Source organism: Orcinus orca, chromosome 3 (assembly GCF_937001465.1).
Source record: "Orcinus orca chromosome 3, mOrcOrc1.1, whole genome shotgun sequence".
Classification (NCBI taxonomy): Eukaryota; Metazoa; Chordata; class Mammalia; order Artiodactyla; family Delphinidae; genus Orcinus; species Orcinus orca.
In genome coordinates, this window is record NC_064561.1 from 173,914,580 (window position 1) to 173,921,550 (window position 6,971).

General features: G+C 39.0%; 2 pseudogenes; both read right to left on the reverse strand.

Moving 5' to 3' along the window:
- Positions 1-401: 401 nt before the first annotated feature.
- On the reverse strand, positions 402-1,080 carry LOC117203056 (ATP synthase subunit a-like; annotated as a pseudogene).
- Positions 1,081-1,323: 243 nt separating this feature from the next.
- Positions 1,324-1,989, reverse strand: LOC117203057 (cytochrome c oxidase subunit 2-like; annotated as a pseudogene).
- Positions 1,990-6,971: the final 4,982 nt, after the last annotated feature.

Here is a 6,971-nt window from a genome sequence, read left to right on the forward strand (position 1 = left end):
AGTGTTGAGGAGCGGTACTTCTAGAGGGTTTAGAGGGCGAATGCCTGTTGGTGCCCAGCACCCGCCTAATTCAGGTGCAGGGGTGAGGCTTGAGTGATAGAAGGCTCAAAAGAAGCCAGTAAAAAAGAGGACTTCTGAGATAATAAAGAAGACTATCCCATATCGAAGCCCTTTTTCAACGATTGGTGTGTGATGGCCTTGGAAAGTACTCTCTCGAATGACATCTCGTCATCACTGATATATTGTTAGAGTATTAGTTAGTAGGCCTAATATTAATAATATTATCAAGTTGAAGTGGAATCACATGATTAGGCCCAATGTCATTAAGATGGCTGAAAGGGCTCCTGTTAGAGGTCAAGGACTGGGGTTTACTATGTGGTATGCATGGGTCTGGTGGATCATTATGTATTGTCATGTAGGTAGAGGCTTACTGGGAGGGTAAACACATAGGCTTGAATTATAGCAACGGCAAATTCGAGGATAGTACGTAGGGTAAGAATGATGAATGTAATAAAAGCTGTAGCAGTGCTGATACTTATTAATGCTAGAGTTGCCCCTCTGATTAGATGAATCAACAAGTTTCCTGCTGTAATATTGGCTGTTGATTGCACGGTAGTGATACTGGTTGGATAAATAGGCTGATAGTCTTGATAATTACTAGTATAGGGATGAGGGAGTGGGTATTCCTTGTTGTAGGAAGTGAGCTAAAGATGCTTTTGCTTTGTTACAAAAACCTGTAATCACAGAGCCAGCTCATAGGGGAACTGCTATTCCTACATTTATTGAGAGCTGCGTGGTAGGTGTAAATGAGTGGAGTAGTAGCCCTAGAAGGTTGGTTGACCCAATAAATAGAATGAGTGACATTAGTATTAATGATCAAGCCTGCCCCTTGTGATTGTGGATGCTTATTATGTGTTTTGTTGTGAGTTGGACTAGTCATTGTCAAAGAGAAATTATGCGATTATTAATTAGTCGATTTGATGTTGGAAATAAAATACTTGGAAACATAATAATTAAAATAACTACAGGGAGACCTATTATTGTCGGGGTTATGAAAGAGGCAAATAGATTTTCGTTCATTTTGTTTCTCAAGGGATGGACTGTTTTTGCACTTTGGTGTGTGTTGACTCTGGGTTGGAGTAATAAGTGTACTTTGAGACTTTTAGTTGAAAGATAATAAACAGTGCTAGAAACATAGATAAAATGGTAATGAATCATGTTGATGTATCTAATTGTGGCATACCATTAAGGAGAGTCTTAGCTCTATAACTTAAGAGGTTAACGCTGCCTAGCTTCTTACCGAGTTTATTGTATTGATGTGGATCATTTTTCAAAGTAGTTTAGGGGTACTAGTTTGAGGACAATAGGCATGAAACTATGATTTGACTCACAGATCTCTGAACACGGTCCATAATACAAACCTGGTGGTGTTGATATTAGGGTTGTTTTATTTAGGCGTTCTGGGATTGCATCTGTTTTTAGGCCTAGGGAAGGTACAGCTCATGAGTGCAATACATCTTCGGAGGAGATTAGTATTCGGATTGTTATTTCTATGGGTAACACTACTAGGTTGTCTACTTCTAGCAGTCATAACTCCCCTGGTTTTAAGTCTGATGTTGGGATTATATAGGGGTCAAAACTTAAATCTTCATAGTCAGTGTACTCATAACCTCAATATCACTGGTGACCTATAGTTTTTACCGTAAGAGATGGGTTGTTAATTTCATCTATCATGTAGAGGATCCACAGTTATGGCAGGACAATTAAAATCAAAATAATGACCTGTAAGATCATTCAAATGGTTTCTACTTCTTGTGCGTCTATTGTGCTGGTATATGTTAGCTTAGTTGTTAACATTAGTGAAATGATATAAAGAACCAGAGAACTAATTAAGAAGACAATTACTAGTGTGTGGTTGTGAAAGTGTAGTAACTCTTCCATGATGGGTGATGTTGCATCTTGAAATCCTAGTTGGAAAGGATATGCCATAGATATATACAGGATTTCCACCTGTGACTTAACTTTGACAAAGTTACATAAATTTTTACTAATACCTCGTTTACGGAGAAAGACATAGTGGTTATGGTGTTGGATTGAAACCGATAAAAGAGAGTTCAATTCCTTCCTTTCTTGATTATTTTAGATTGACATAAGTTGGTTCCTCAAACGTATAATATGATGGAGGACATCCATTTAACCATTCTAAGTTTGTAGTAGTAAGTTCTACTGCTAGGACTTCTCGTTTGGATGCGAATGCCTCTCAGATAATGAAAATTATCAATATGACAACTGTTAGTGAGATGAATGAGCCTATTGATGAAATAGTATTTCATGTTGTGTAGGCATCTGTGTAGTCAGAGTATCGTCGAGGCATGCTGGATAGACTTAAGAAATGTTGTGGGAAGAAGGTTATGTTGACACCTACAAATATGATTACGAAGTGAATTTTTGCTCATGTTGAGTTGAGTGTATATCCTGAGAATAGTGGGAATCAGTGTACAAACATTCCTATGATAACAAAGACAGCTCCCATTGAGAAGACATAGTGAAAATGTGCAACTATGTAGTAGGTATGATGAAGGACAATATCTAATGATGAATTAGCTAGGACAATACCTGTTAGCCTGCCGAATGTGAAAAGGAAGATGAAACCTAGGGCCCACATCATGGCTGGGGACCATTTAATATTACCCCCGTGGAGTGCTGCTATTCAACTAAACACTTTTACCCTTGTTGGGATAGCAATAATTGTAGTGGCTGATGTAAAATATGCTCGTGTGTCAACATCTACACCTACTGTGAACAGGTGGTGGGCTCATACAATGAACCCTAAGAATCCGATTGATATTGTAGCTCACACCATGCCCATATATCCGAAAGGCTCTTTTTTTCCCTGAGTAATAGGTTACAATGTGTGAAAATATCCCGAAACTGGGCAGGATTAAAATATATACTTCAGGGTGTCCAAAGAATCAGAACAGGTGCTGATGCAAGGTTGGATCCCCTCCCCTTGCAGGGTCAAAAAAGGTTGTGTTTAAATTTCAGTTAGTAATATAGTGACTCTGGCTGCTAGTACAGGGAAGGATAATAGAAGTAATACTGCTGTGATTAATACTGATAGTAAAAATAGTGGTGTTTGATACTGGGATATAGCAGGTGGCTTTATATTGATAATAGTGGTAATAAAATTAATAGCCCCTAGAACTGAGGACATGCCAACTAAATGTAGGGAAAAAGTAGTAAGGTCAACTGAAGCCCCTGCATGTGCTAAATTTCTGGCCAAGTGAGGATACACAGTTCAGCCTGTACCTGCACTGGCTTCAACTATTGACAATGCCAGCAATAATAAGAAAGGAGGGAGTAGTCAAAAACTCATGTTATTTGTACAGGGGAAAGCCATATCAGATACTCTGATCATTAGAGGCACCAGCCAATTTCCGAAGCCACCAATTATGATGGGCATGACTATAAAGAAAAATATTACAAATGCATGGGCTGTTACTTCCATGTTGTAGATTTGGTCGTCTCTGAGCAGTGTTCTGGGTTGGCCTAGTTCAGCATAAATTAGTAGGCTCAGGTCGGTACCTACTATTCTGGCTCAGGCACCAAACAGCAAGTATAAAGTACAGATGTCTTTGTGGTTGTTTGAGAATAATCAGCAGTTTATGAATATAGGTAAAATGGCCGAGTAGGCATTAGACTGTAAATCTAAGACAGAGGTTAAGTCCTCTTTTTACCAAGCCCTGTGGTGAATTGTCCATATTGAATTGAAAATTCAAAGAAGCAGCTTCAATTCTGCTGGGGCGGTGGGAGAAGTAGATTGAAGCCAGTTGACTAGGGTATTTAGCTGTTAACTCATCGTGGGAGATGTATCCCACCAATCTAGTGAGGATTTAGCTTAATTAAAGTGTTTGATTTGCATTAAATTGATGTAGGATATAGTCTTGCAACAATTATTAGGCAGGAATTAAGTAAATTATACTTGCTCAGGGCTTTGAAGGCCCTTGGTCTGGTTTAACCTAAACTCCTATTCCAACACGGGTAGTATTGGTGTGAGAAGCAGGAGTACTGTGGATATTACGATCATGGTTGGTAGGAGGATTATTTGCTTTGTAGAGTCAAATTGCCATTTTATTGTTATGTTGTTTGTGGAGGGGAATGTGGTCGGTGCTGTGGAGTATGTGAGTCGCATGTAGAAATACAGGCTAAGTATGGCTATTAGTTATTGTTTTTTGTCATTTCTTGGATAATTATTCATTTGGGCATGAAACCTGACAGTGGCAGGAGTCCTCCTATCGATAGCAGGGCGGCTAGGGTAAGGGCTGTGAGAATATGTATCATTTCATATGTGGGATAGGGATAATGTAGTGGTGGCTGAGCTGGGAATAAATAATACGAATATAGTGAGAGTTATTATAATGTAGATTACGAGGTTTAGAGTTGTCATAGTTGGGTTGTATAGTAAGATGGCTGTTATTCATCCTATGTGGGTGATTGATGAGTAGACCATGATTTTTTGGAGTTGGGTTTGATTTAACCCACCTCACCCTCCGATTAGAATGGACAACATGGATACGGATAGTATTAGGCTTAGGTTGATTGATGGCGAGATTTGGTAAAGGACTGATAGAGGCGCAAGTTTTTGTCATGTCAACAGGATTAGGCATGCTGTTAATGGGATGCCTTGTGTTACTTCGGGCGCTCCAAAGTGAAAGGGGGATCGTCCTAGCTTTATGGCCAGGGCTATTGTTATTACTGTTGATGCTGCTGGGTTAGATATTTTTGTAATGGTTCATTGTCCGGAATAGAGTACATTAATGATGACTGCTATTATAAGTAATATGGATGTAATGGCTTGCGCTAAGAAATATTTAGTGGACGCTTCTATGGCTCGTGGGTTGAAGATTTTTATTATAATGGGGATAATGGCTAGCATATTTATTTCAAACCCAATTCAGACTAGTAATCAGTGGGAGCTGGTTATTACAACCATAGTCCCTAAGACGACAGTTGCTAAAATAATGATAGAGATAATGGGGTTTATTAGTACGGGAAGGACATAAACCAACATTTTCGGGGTATGGGCCCGTTAGCTTATTTAGCTGACCTTACTATAGAATGTGGTGTAATATGGTAGCATGGAGAATTTTGAATTCTCAAGGGTAGGTTCAATTCCTATAGTTCTAGAAATAAGTGGGCTTGAACTTCTATTATTTACTCTATCAAAATAACTATTTTATCAGACATATTTCTTATGTTTGTGGGGAGATGCTTGCCATTATGCTGGGTAGTGATACATGTCATATGCGCAGGGCTAGTGTTAAAAGCAGGACATTTTTTCAGAGAAAGTGTATTAACTGGTCATATAAGAATCGAGGGTAGGATGCTCAAATTCATAGGAAGGATATTGTTAATAACAGTGTTTTGATGATGAAGTTGATTGTATATAGCTCTGGTGTATGTGGGTTATGAAAGGCTCCCAGGAACAGGATTTCTGTGAGTATTTATTATAATGATGTTACTGTATTCTGCTAAGAAAAACATAGCGAAAGGGCTTGCTGCGTATTCTACATTAAAACCGGATAAGAGCTCGGTTTCTCCTTCTGTTAGGTCGAACGGGGCTTGGTTGGTCTCTGCTAGGGTAGAAATAAATCATATTATGGCCAGTGGCCATGATAGGAAGATCAACCATAGTTGCTCTTGTGTTGTGGTGAGGGTTAATAGGGTGAAAAACCCGTTTATTAGGAGTACAGATAAGAGAATAATTGTTAGTGTTACCTCCTATGAGATTGTGCTACTGCTTGTAGAGCCCCAATTAATGAATATTTTGAGTTGGAGGCTCATCTGTACCATAAGATAGAGTGCATGGCTGGACTTGATATGGCTAGTATAAATAGCACCTCTAGGTTTATGTTAATGAGGGGGTATGGCATGGGTAGGGGAATTCATATTGTTAGGGCTAGAGTCAGAGCTAGGATCGGTGCGATGATGAATATGGAGGTGGAGGATGTAGCTGGTCATAGTGGTTCTTTAATGAATAGTTTGATTGCATCGGCAATGGGTTGAAGTAGGCCATGTGGTCCTACAATGTTTGGTCCTTTTCGGAGTTGTATGCAGCCTAGGATTTTTTGTTCTCCTAATGTTAAAAATGCTATGGCTAAGAGAATAGGAATAGCAAGCATTAGGATATTAATTATAAACATTTTGTTAGGGAAAGGGTTTGAACCTCTGGGTATAATGGCTTAAGTTTTATGTAATTACCAGGCTCTGCCACCCTAACTAAACCCTGGTCTTGGGTGGTTGTTTAGTGTTTGCTTATTAAGTTGGTATTATGTCATTAATTGCTTTAAAGGTGCTTGTTTAAAGTGGGCCTTATTTCTCTTGTCCTTTCGTACTGGGAGAAATACATAACAGATAGAAACTGACCTGGATTGCTCCGGTCTGAACTCAGATCACGTAGGACTTTAATCGTTGAACAAATGAAATTTTAATAGCGGTTACACCATTGAGATGGCCTGATCCAACACTGAGGTCATAAACTCTATTGTCGATATGCACTCTAGAATAGGATTGCGCTGTTATCCCTAGGGTAACTTGTCTGTCGATCAATTCTTTTGGATCAGTAAGTAGATAATATGCTTTGACTAGTGGGTCTAAGCTTTAATCACTTAGAGGGTTTTTTGTGCTCCGAGGTCACCCCAACCAAAATTATCAATCCATGTGAAATTTTGTTATCCCTTGGTGGTTTAATCTTTTTTTTTTTTTTTTTTGATTAACTAACTGAAGCTCTGTAGGTTCTTCTCGTCTTATTTTCTTATACCCGCCTCTTCACGGGGAGGTCAGTTTCACTGATTAAAAGTAAGAGAGAGTAAAACCCTCCTGTGGCCATTCGTAGAAGTCCTTATTTAGAGAACAAATGAGTATGCTACCTTTGCACGGTCAGGATACCTCGGTTGTTTAACAGTCGTCAC